Source organism: Mus pahari, chromosome 1, assembly GCF_900095145.1.
Source record: "Mus pahari chromosome 1, PAHARI_EIJ_v1.1, whole genome shotgun sequence".
Lineage (NCBI taxonomy): Eukaryota > Metazoa > Chordata > Mammalia > Rodentia > Muridae > Mus > Mus pahari.
The window spans coordinates 77,625,582-77,638,639 of NC_034590.1; the positions used below are offsets into that span (position 1 = coordinate 77,625,582).

General features: G+C 38.0%; 1 pseudogene; it reads left to right on the plus strand.

Annotated features, from left to right (window-relative positions):
- Window positions 1-7,138: 7,138 nt before the first annotated feature.
- LOC110338724 lies at window positions 7,139-8,441 on the plus strand (annotated as a pseudogene).
- Window positions 8,442-13,058: the final 4,617 nt, after the last annotated feature.

Consider the following 13,058-nt stretch of genomic DNA (forward strand, 5'->3'; position numbering starts at 1 on the left):
TCTATAGGGACTAAACATAGCATAATGCTGAATATATTTAGTCCAATTTCTAAAGCTCCCATAATCTAGAGCAGTCTAAACAATGGTAAAAGTCCAAAGTTCAAAATCTCTTCTGAGATTCATCCAGTCACTTAACTGTGACCCCCAAAGCAAGACAGGAAGTGAGCTGGGTAAACTCCAAACTCTGCATCTCTTGGTCCAGGTTTTCACAGTTCACATTACTCTGAGCAATAAAGTCTTCCATATTCCTACTAGGATGGTCCATTAAGCCCCATTTAAAGCATTCCACCACTTTCCAAATACAGTGTCCTAAAATACACATTCTTCTAAACAATATCATGGTCAGGCCTATCACAGCAGTACCCAATCCTTGGTACCAACTTCTGTCTTAGTTTGGGTTTTACTGCTATAAACAGACACTGTAACCAAGGCAAGTCTTATAAATGACAATACTTAACTGTGGCTAGCTTACAGGTTCAGAGGTTCAGTCCATTATCCTCAAGTTAGAAACGTGGCAGCATCCAGGCAGGCATGGTACAGGAGGAGCTGAGAGTTCTACATATTTATCTGAAAGCTGCTAGCAGAACACTGGCTTCCAGGGAGCTTGGATGAGGGTTTTAAAGCCCGCATCCACAGTGACACACCTATTCCAGCAGGGCCACAACTTCTAATAGTGCCACTCCCTAGGCTAAGCATATACAACTATCACAGAGGATTAATGTCTGACTTGTGGTTGTACAATGCTCTCAGGGCCCCAAGAGCATATTTTTTTTCATTAATAGGTTTCCTATCAAGATGATGTCTGGCCACATTTTATGAGTCGTATAAAATGATAAATGAGATCTATCTCCACTGGTAAAGTATTTGCCAGAAAAAAAAAGGTCTTTGAAAACCAACAACTGGATTTGAGATCTGTGAGGACCATAGACTTGTCTTGCTGATGGAACCATCAGATCTTTTCACCAGTTTCCTGACTTATCTTTTAAAGAAATTCCTGCTCCCTCCATCATGTTTTGGGTATCTGGATGCTGGAGCTGTGTTCTGATGGGCTCATTTCTTTTAGCTCTATCACCTGTGTTTTTAAATTTTTTCCTTTATTTTGATATTATAATGCAATTGCATGATTTCTCCTTCCCTCCTGTCCTCTGAATTTCCCCACATAACATTACTTGCTGGCCCTTCCCATTTCCATGATTATTTCCAATTCTTTGCTTCATTTTCATTACTTGTTGATATATACTTAACATGATATTTACATAACATGATATATACATGTATGTGTATACATATAAAATATATGATTTCTTTATGCTCAATTGTAAAAACTGCCTACTCAGTCTGTTTAATTACTTGTATGTCTATTTTTAGGGCTGACTATTTGAAATTAGAATACAAATTGGTTGAGCTCTTCCCTGGGGAAGATCATTTCTTTCACTCTCAAATTTTTCCAGCTTGTCAAAGGAACAGAAAGCCCCCATTGCCAGGGCAGTAGCCACTGTATAGTCACTGAGCCATGGAGGCAACTTCTGCATAAGGGCCAAACTGAAGCCTGTCTGAGAGCCTAGTGATTGGTGACCCCAACAATGACAGTCAATCAGGAATTGTCATGTGTAGGACACACTTGCTTGGAACTAATGAGATATGGGTGGAGGGTATAAAGGGTGCTCTCTAAGAATTAATAAAGAAGCTTGTTGCCACATTCTCCCCTCTTCCTGGAGTCTGTACTGTTGATTTTTTAAAACATCATTGAGACTATAGGAACTTTTGAAGTAGGACTAAATAACATTTTACATTATGTTATGACTATAAGCCTATGATGACCAGAGAGTGAAATGTGGTGCTATGAATAGGTATGGCCCTCATAAAGTCATTTTGAATGTTTGAATGTTAGGCCCATAGGGATTGGCACTATTATAAGGTGTGGCCTTGTTATAGTAGACATTGCCTTGTTTGAGGAAATGTGTCACTGTAGAGGCAGGTTTCGAGGTCTCATACATGCTCAACCCATTCCCAATATAGAAGACATTTCCTCCTTTACTACCTTCATATTTCAGCTCATTCTCTAGCACCATGTCTATGTGTGTGCACTGCTATGTTTCCCACCATGATGATATTGGATGGAACCTCTGAAACGGTTTCCTTTATAGGAGTTGCTTTGGTCATAGTGTCTCTTCACAGCAATAAAACTCTAACGAAGACAGCAGTAAAAAAAAAAAATGCTATAAAGTGGATCTTTAAAATAACAAGCTCATGGTTTATGTCATATATACCAGTCATCTAAGGGTCTATCAATTATCAGGGACAAAGATTTTACCTGATCAAAGCCTGTGAGTCTCCACACTTCTTGGTAGTTCTGTCTAACAGATTGTAGTCATGCCAGAACAATGCTCACATCAGCTCATATACTGTGTTATATATAATAACTCCCTTTTAAAATATTTTCATTAATTAGTTTAGAATTTCATACAATGTATTTTGATTAACTCACATCAATTATTTCCTTCCATATAAATTTGTCAGTAAAGGCCATCCCTCTGTCCTGTAGAATGATAGGAAATATATTAGAGCTCATATATTCAACAATACTTGCTATTGCAGAAGCAATTCACGAATGATGTGATGTCTGTCTTACAAATGAAAAGGAGACAAGATTTAAACACATGTGAAGATAGAAGTTGTATCATTTAAAAAATATGATGCCTCAGGGAAGGATGTGCTGGGTGGGTGAGGTGGGAGTGGGTGTGTGCGGGATCACCCTTTCAGAGCCAAGGGGAGGCAGGATGGGGTATAAAACTCTGGGAGAGGGACCAGAAAGGGGATCAACATTTTATATGTAAATAAATAAAATAAGTTAATAAAATATTATCAATCTGCCAAAAAAAAAAGAGTATGAAAGGAATTAAAAAGAGAAAAGTGCAGGAAAGAGTAGATACTTCAAGGTAATGTTGTTGTAAAACCAAAGCTTGATATGATAAATTGTCACCAACAAGTTTTTGTTATTGATGACTTGAGACTGACAATTATTTTTCATACATCAAAACTTGATCATGTTTACACTCCCCTACTCCTCCAAAAGACATCCCAATCTTTTTACTGTAACTACTTTCACTCTTCTTTTTTACATCTCCAGCACATCTATCTGTCTTTTTCTTTTTGTCTTTTTTTTCCCACAAGTGCCAGTTAAAACTTGCCTACTGATCCAATAGTGGCATGACTGTTACGAGTGCACCAAATTGCTCTTTTACAGGATTTTGGGATCATTCCACTGGTGTAAACCCACAGCCTAGTACTAGGATCAGGAAAGGACCAATAGGTGAGGGGATCATAGAAGAAAGTATGGATAGAAATTATATTGTCTATTTAAATATATATGACATGACTCACAAATTGTTATTTAAACAATTGTGTATAGTAACAAAGATTACTACTGTAAGTGGTTTTGTTTGTTTGAGCAATATACTGCAGAGACTAATAATGGGTCAAGTTTCTGAGGAGAAGTGAGTGTTGCTGTATCATAGAAGTTCATCCTTCAATATCACTCCCTTTGAGCCTCAGTGATGATTTTGTAAGGGCCATGGAAAAAATGTAAAAGTTGGAGGGAAAGATATTGTGTTGTATAGTTATTTTCTCCAAATTGAACCATTCTGTTTAGGAAGAACAAAGGCTTGTAAGAGTCATGAAGTAACACAATGTTGCAAAGCCTGTGATATAAGCAAAACTTATAAGGCCTAGAAAGTTTGAGAAAAAAATAAGGCCTGTGGAGCAAATACAACACAAAAGAACAGGCCTGGAACAAGAGTGAGGTCAAGACATGTCCAAACCCTAAAAATTTTATCATGAGCCCAGCAACAATAAGTACTGCTTCCTCCCTGTTCTGGTCCTGCATGCCCTAGGGTACATAGCTCTACAACTCATACCTTAATCACCACTGAGGTAATCATGGAGTTTCATGGCCAAATTACAGGTTTAAACACCTGGAATTCTTCTTCATTTAAGTGAAGCATTCTTCAGCCTCAGCCAATAATGTATACTCCTCAAAAACCCCAACCCATTCTTTGAGGTTCATATCACCCTTGTTCATTTTAAATAACAAAGATCTGATCCACTGAGTACTGTCTAAAAGAGTTGCTTCACTTTCCCCTTATAAAAAAACTATCTCCACTCAGGACTCACTTGGCCTGACCTAGATCCTGCTAACTTGCCTTCCTAGAAAAGCTTAGTTCCTTTGATTCTATCTGGTTTGCAATGGTACAGGAATCCCCCAAGAGCAGGAGCAGAACATGGCTCACAAGCCCCTTCTCAAAGGTTTTATAGGCAGTAATGTTTTCATGATAGAGGAGACTGGCTGGCCAAATATGTGTGAGTTATGCAGTGAACAACAGGAACTGATCTTTTAAGAGTCATTGTGCATGCTGGGGTAGGCTATTCAGTGAAACAGCTTTGATTCACTCACTCTTCTGTATTCAACCCTTCATCTATATTCCTGTAAGGAAACCTCAAATATTTGCTAAATGATACAAGGATGGAGTCATTTTTTGATTTGTTGTCAGTATCCTATTTGATATGATTAGATTTATTGATATAATTCCTCAGAAGGTCATTGAACAATGTGTCTACTGATTGCAATGATATTGGTATATTTTCCACTAATAAATAAGAGCATTACCACCCCTTACCTATATTCTTTGGGTAAAATATTGAGAGTATTACAAAAATTTACCATGGTTAAAAATGTAGGATGTAACTGATCAGGAGTTGTTACCACAGATGTATTTATCTATAGTTCAACCTCTACATCTAATACAAAAGGAACATCAGAGTAGTGAAGACATTAAAATGTAGGAGCCTGAAGAACAGGATACCTGGTGCTTAATGTTGTCTTTTAAACATAACCGGGAAGAGATACCTATGAAATCTCAACAGTACATCAACATAAGCAATAACTAAACAAAGAAAACATCAACTGAAATGCCCTTGTGGAAGCAGGAAATATCACACAGTCATGCCTGTAGTTGAAGAATCACAGGGAGTCAATGGGATGCTGAGAGAAGAATAAGTCTTTTCCAGGGATAAGCCTTTGATATGTTGTCCAGTTTCAAGTGGCTATGTCTGAGCACACGTACATCACACCAATAATAAATTGATTCAGTAGGGTGGGTGAATAAAATAATATTCATAAAGAAGTTATGAATTTGAGCAAAAGATAGGAAGATACAAGAGGAAGTGAAGGTTATGGTTGTATATAAATAATGAAAATAGTATGCTCATATAGAACACTATCAAAATCTCAAATTAAAAAATAATATTATTAGGGGTTGGACATTGTGAGATTTCTCACTCCACTTTTGTGTGACAATTAGTGTTGTCATTGTTCTGTTATACATAGGCAGCCACATTTCTGAGTTGATATTATAGTGTTTCCTTGTCTTTTCTAGGAGACAACCTCACAGTTGACTTCATATTCCTCTTACTTTTATAATCTTCCAGACCCTCTTTCAAGATGTTCACTAAGCCTTAGTTGCAGGATATGTTATAGATATATCAATTGGACATGACTCCTCACAATCATTTGATGTCTGTATTATAACAAGTGTCTTTATTTTGTAATAGTCTCCATCTACAAAGAGCAGCTTCTTCGATGAGAGCTTCACTTATCTGTTAGCGAAAGGATAAGATTTAGAATGAAGTTTGTAATTATGTTGATCTAGTAAAGTGTCAGTAGCAAGTTCTCCTCTAAGATGCATAACCTGGTTACCTGGTTGGTTTCTAACATCAGGCAACATAGGTCTCCTGAGGATCAGGCTGCTAGGAGAGGAAAAAATAATCTTTCTTGGGAATGAGCCTTCTAATTTGTTATCCAAATTAAAGTGGTCAGCACTGAAATCATACACCCATAAGCAACGCTAAGTGAACTCAGCAGGTTTTGATTATGTATCCATGCCCTTAGGTATAACTAACAACAAAAAATCAAAGTGAAACATGGTCAGTTTGAAAAGGTGTGGAAGAGCATTGTAGAGGTTGGAAAGAAGAATGAGAAAAGAGGGGGAAGTGATGTAATTTTATTTTAATTAAAATAAAAATATTCTGGGAAAATGTGACATAAAATACAAACTTGATAAATGAGAGCAGTGAGTGCAGCTTCCTCATCCATCTTAAGAGTGGCTGTCAGGTGAGTGCTAAGCAGGAGAATTGCTTCTCTAGTTCACCTGACCTCAGATCAAAAGGACTGTGCTTACGGAAATCAACATGTTTGAACAGGATTTTAATAGCATGGTGGGTCATGATAGTCAGTCTTGGTTCTGGGATGACACTGTGGCTCCTGAGTCATGTGTCAAAGTACTCTGTCTTCCACACTGCTTGCAGTGTTTGGTATTCATTCTCTAGTGGCTTTCTCTTCATTTCCTAAGAGGTTCACATTCCTTATCATGCCCATAGCATTTACCCGGTTTCTAGAATAAAATAAATATTCAACAAATATTTTTTTGGATATTTCCTTTATTTGCATTTCAAATGTTATCCCCTTTTCTGGTTTCCCCTCCGAAAAACACCCTACCCCTACCCCTACCCCTACCCCTCCCCCTGCTTACCAACCCACCCACTCCTACTTCCTTGCAATGGCATTCCCCCATAGTGGGACATAGAACCTTCATAGGACAAAGAGCCTCTCCTCCTATTGATGACCAACAAGGCCATCCTCTGCTGCATATGCAGATGGAGTCATGAGCCCCACCATTTGTGCTCTTTGGTTGGTGGTTTAGTCCCTGGGAGCTCTTCAACAAATATTTTTGAAAGGAATAAATAAGTGAATGATTTTCTCATACCTGAGTGTGAAACCTCTTTGGTGACAGACATCTAAACACTTCGGTAGAGTCGCGGGGCAGGTAAACTCCCTCTTAGCTTGCTGGTGGAGCTTGGAGATGGCTGGAGCAGGTTCTGGCGAGCGAGCGAGCAAGCGGGGCAGGAGAAAGTAGCAGCCTGAGGACGCATGGCCAAGCCCAGGAGTCCCCTGGTGAGCTTCTAGCTGCTGGCCCAGGGGTCCCTTGCCATAGCCCTGCTCCAGTCGCCATCCCTTGCCAGCCTGGGCGAGGTGGGAATCGAGATCGCCCCGTGTACCGCTTCAATATTTCCCAGACCGTCCATGCCCACGCGGGTGCTGGCCATGAGCGCCGCCTAGGACCAGTGCCCCAGATGAAGGCCGCAAAGGAGGAGCCCGAGTTCGCGCAGCTCAAGCTGGTGCTGGGTGTCGCGAACCCGGTCCGCGACCAGGCGCTCTTCCCCGCAGAAGATCTGAAACAGGCTCACCACTACTTGCCCACGCTGCCTCCAGCCACTGGCCCGCGACTGCCCTCGGACTAGCTGGTCCAAACACGTGAAATGGAGAAGTATCTGACACCTCAGCTTCCTCCAGTTCCGATAATTTCAGAGCATAAAAAGTATAGAAGAGACAGTGCCTCGGTGATTGACAAGTTCCTTACTGACACTGAAGGCCTACCTTACAGCATCAATATGAATGTCTTCCTCCTTTACATCACTCACCTGAGAAGTGGCCTCTACAAATCCCAGAGACCATGTGTAACACAGATCAAGAAGAACTTGTTACCATTTTCAGCCACCAGAGCAAGTCGACTGCCCCTCCTCTGGCCCCCACCTAGGCTCTCTCCGAGTTCACCAGTATATTCAGCTCCCACCAGAGCATAGCGCTACTGGAGGTGAACAATATCTTCATCAAACCAGAACTTCCTATACCAGATCTTCATCTCTCTGTCTCTTCCCAGTAGGACCACCTGTACCAGATATTGAATACACCGGATCTAGACATGCCCAGTTAGACAAACCAGACGGCAGTAATGGACACCCTTGTGTAATACAGACGTCAATGAAACGGTTCCAGGGCATGCTCCCTTCCTTGCACATACGCCATGCCAAGACAGTTTTTTTCCACAGCAGGCCACCTACTTTCTCCCATCACCACCTAGCTCAGAGCCTGGAAGTCCCAATAGACAAACTGAAATGCTGCAGAATCTAACCCCACCTCCGTCCTATGCTGCTAAAATTGCTTCGAAACTGGCGATTCACAACCCAAATTTACCTGCCACTCTGCCAGTTAATTCGCCAAATATCCAACCTGTCAGATACAACAGAAGGAGTAACCCGGATCTGGGGAAGCGACGCATCCACTTCGATTATAATGGTTGCACAAAAGTTTGTACAAAGTCGTCTCATTTAAAAGCTCACCTAAGAAAGAACTCATAAGGGTGAGGGTGTGAAGCCCTACAAGTGCACCTGGGAGGGCTGCGACTGTTGGTTTGCCTGGTCGGAAGAGCTGACCCACCACTACAGGATGCACACGGGTGTCAAGTCATTCCAGTGTGTGTGTGTGCAACCGCAGCTTCTCCCACTCCGACCACCTCGCGCTGCACATGAAGCGCCACCAGAACTGAGCGCTGAGCCCACCCGCTCGACGCTTCGCAGTCCGTTCCGCCATCCTTTAAACCGCAGACTAACTTCATTAAAAAAAAAAAAATCAAAAGAACTGGAAATGTATATTTTGTACATTTGAGGCCGCAGGGGATACATTGTATCAATACCAAAGTGTTTGGTCATTTTGAGATCCTGGAAGCTTGCTGTCATGCTTACCACTAGCTTTATTCCAGCAAACTTCATCTCCAGAGAGCAGCATCTCAGCATGGGGAACCAGTGGGGGTGCACGGGGTGCATATGCTGTTTTTGTAAAGACTGCGCAATGCAATCCTGTGTGTGTGTGTGTGTGTGTGTGTGTGTGTGTGTGTGTGTGTGTGTGTGTGTGTGTGTGTGTGTGTGTGTGTGTGTGTGTGTGTGTGTGTGTGTGTGTGTTTGTGTGTGTGTGTTTGTTTGTGTGTGTGTGACATTGTTTAGGTTAAACAAACCTATTGGCAGGCACCCAGATAGATTGTCAAGATTTTACTTGACGTGGACTCATTTTTCTTAAGATTAGATTATTTCCATAGATGGGAGGTACACAGTGTACCTGACAATTCACAAATAGTCATTGAACAAAATGCTTTTGTTTTGTTTTGTTTTGTTTTAATATGAGTTGCCCATATTTGCTATTCAGAAATTTGTAAACATGCGAATTAGCTTTATAGACTTATTACAAGTTTTTAAGGATTGTTTAGGGGGAGGAGGAAATCATACTTTTGAAAATAATTATGAATACATTTAAAATTAGAATTTGTGGTAAGATATCTCTCAAAAAAAGTTACCAAATCCATTTCTTTGGTAAGGAGTTAATCATTCAAATGAGAGTAAAATGCAAATTTCACTCACTGATTGAAATAAGATTTTATTTTAAATATGAGATTTTTTTAATGTGAATTTAAACTGAAATGCTTAAAGATAGTTAGGACGCTAATGGTCTTTACCACATGTTAAACAGTATCTTTTTTTTTTTTTTTTTAAGTGGGGGCGCGGGGACTGTTGTGGCTGTTTCTTGTTGAACTTTAAACTCTGTTTTCACTCGTGGAAGCATAGAATTTCCAGTGCAGTTTCTCTCAGACTAGGATGTTTGCACATGCAATGCTGTTGGTTAATTGACAATTTATGCAGATTTTTGCATGTAATATCCGGTGAGACACAGTAATTTTATTGAAACGACAGTGCCATGTAGTAGTTAACCTGTTGTTAATACTGACTCATTGTCTATCTTTGATATCAGTGATGTGTTGAAAGCTTACCAATGTGGATTATGGCTACGGATGTGACATGGATGCTGTTAACCAAAGGGCAGAAATCACAAGCAAGATGCCAAAAGCAATCTTAATTAAAAATCTAATTTTGTTTTTAAAATATTGTTTTGTCTTTATTTATTTTGTGGTAATAAAGTGTTTTTTAGAAAACAACTTTCATAACTTGATAAATTATAGTTTTGTTTGTTAGAAAAGTTGCTTCTCGATATGTAAATATGCAGCTAATGGTGTAAATAGCTTTGTAAGCCTCCAAGATGTTTAGACATGGGCACACCTACATCAAAAGCATAACTTGGCTGCTCTTCTGCTGCTTCATCCCTTATTTTCGTATTGTAATTTCCTATGCAAATACCAGGGCAAGCAGCTGTATAGCTATAGGATTTTTTAAGAGAATGAGATGTTTATATATTAACATTTTTTTGAAAATAAAAATCGCCTAAAAGATTTTTAAAAACCCACTACATTAGAGCATTTATTGTGACTTGAATCATTATCCTAAATTAATTCTTAACTGACACATGAGTACATTTTAAAAAGTAGTTAAAAAAGTCAGTCCTTATTTACTCTCATTTGTGAAAATAAGATTGTATGCATAGTGTGTGTATGAAAAAAATTATTAACCTAAGATAATAACTTGTGAATATAATCCAGTTGGTAGAATCCTTGCTTGGCATAATTACAGCCTTGTGCTAGATTTACAATCCTAGTGTTAGACACATATTTTAGTTAGGTACTTGAGCACAACTTAGTGAACGAAGCTTTGACAGTGACATGCATATTCTGTATGTATTATGTATTTATGAATGTTTATGCATATGTTCATGTGAGTCCAGGTGCCATTATGCCACAGTACATATGGCACTATCTTTCCTGACTTGCCAAACTTCTGATACAGGATCTTTTCTGTTATTCACTGCTCCATACTCCAGGCTAGTGTACTAGAGACTTCAGTGATAATCCTGTCTCTACCTCTCCTCTGCCAACAGGGACAGGAGACACTTTGAATGAAGGTTGACTGTTGCTCAGTTCTCAACCACTTTTACCAAGGTAATATGAAGGATATAATGTAGAACTTGATGAAAGTAATATTAGCAATAGAGTTGAGATGACTCTTCAGGTGATGAATTACTGAGCCTTTTTTGCTCCCTTACAGCATATAAGCTTTGCCACCTGTCACATCTTTGAGGTGGGAATTATGAAATGTTAATTCCTACTTGTAAAACACCCATACTTCTTTCTTTGCACTATTTTCTAGGTAACAATTATATTTTATATTCTTGCCTATAAAAATTAAATTTGTTTCAAATAATTATCAAACTTTGCATCTATCCCTTCCTATATTCACCAAAGCACCTACATAATAGAGTTTATTATGTCAACCACTAAAATACTAAAAGAAAAATCAGTGTACATGAATGAAGAAAACAAAAATAGCTCATTTTTTTTACTTTGTTTAATATTCTCTAACACAAACCAAAATGAATCAAATATTAACTTAAACAATTTACCTAAGATTATTTGTGATCTTCTACCTTCCATTATTACCAAGAGAAAGTGCATCAATAGTCACATGAAGAGGAAAGAAAGGTATTACTGGAGATTGACAGAGTCTTTGAAAATTAATTGTGTGTGTGAAACAAACTAATTAGTACTCACTGGGAATGAAGTAATGATCTCCCTGATGATTTGAATTCACATTTGAATCCGCAGCCTAACCAGAGACTTATATTCAGTGACAAATTATGACAGTGGAGATGGCTGTATAGCTATAAAAATCACAGTAATTTTAAACATTTTATTTTGAAATGAATTCTTATTTCAAAAGGTAAGATTCTTTACTTTGTTGGTAAACGGAGATACTTTCTTCTTTGAAAATGTACTATATTCCTAAATGTGGTATAAAATGAACTGAAAAGGAATCAGGCAAATTTATGTAACAGAAGAAAAATGACAAACTTTATAGAATCATGTTATATTTGGATAGGCAAATAATTCAGAATGATTAGGTATAAAACTAAGAGATTTTTAATTTAAAATATATTTTTCTCTTATACAATATATCCCAATCACAGTTTCTCCTTCCTTCACTTTTCCCAGCTATACTCCAGTTTTCAAATATTCCATACTTACCCATTCATTGGTAAGACCCAAAACTAACATGATGCTTAAATGTATACACATGTAGCATTCTGTGAATACACTAACAAGGTTAGCAGCTTTGAAGTGCTTTGGTTGCTTATGTCAGTGAATATCATATGCAAAGACCTGCTTTGTATGTGGAATAAATGTTCCAGCATCACAGATATCACAGTGTACAAATAAAAATGAAAACAATGTGAGAGATGAGAGCCTATATACATCCTGTTGGGTGAACATTGATAGACTTTTAACTTCTTAGTTTGGATATTTATTGATTAATATCCTCTATTGAAAATCATGTGACTTTATTTAATCACATTTTAGTTTTAAAATGCTGTGACACTGGGAAAGGATTTGGTGTATTTCAAGAAAAAATGATAATGTGATAATGCCACTCATATTTTACATGGTGATGAAAGTTATATTTCAAATTACTTTAAAGACAATTATCCATTTAGAATCATTTACAGTATATAATAAACTTACAAAAGGAAGTGCCACTTGTAAATTTAATGAGATCTCTATTCTATTTTTCTTAATATTGGAAATAAAATGCATTATCATTTCAAAAGTTAATGAAGATATGACCTTACTTACAGAAATGATGCATTTTTGACCAATGTCACCAACAAACTACCTCTTTTTGCAATATCCATTGAAAAACTGAAATGCTGCCCAGATGTCTGTCCTTAATTTGTATGTGCCTTCAAGATCATACCCACCCTTCATTTATAGTGATGTCACTGAAAGGAATAGATTGAGTACAACACTCCTTATGTTTATTTTTAATTCTTCTTTAAAATTTTTATTTTTTATGTATATGAATGCTATATGTGCGTGCACGCACACACACACACATACACACACACACACACACACACACACACACACAGAACTAAAACCACAGGCTGATATGGGAAACTCTGGTGCTATAAATCAAACATGCTTTCTATGCAAATCTAAAATATATTAAGTACTCTTAAACATTGAACCACTTTTCCAGCCCATGAATTATTTCATATGTGTGTGTGTGTGTGTGATGTATTACATGTGAATGTCAGCTTGATAGCAAGAACATTTACCTAAAAAACCACCTCAACAGGCAGTCTTATAATTTTTTTCTTTTCTTTTTATTTTTTAACTTCTTTTATTAGATATTTTCTTCATTTACATTTCAAATGCTATCCCAAATGT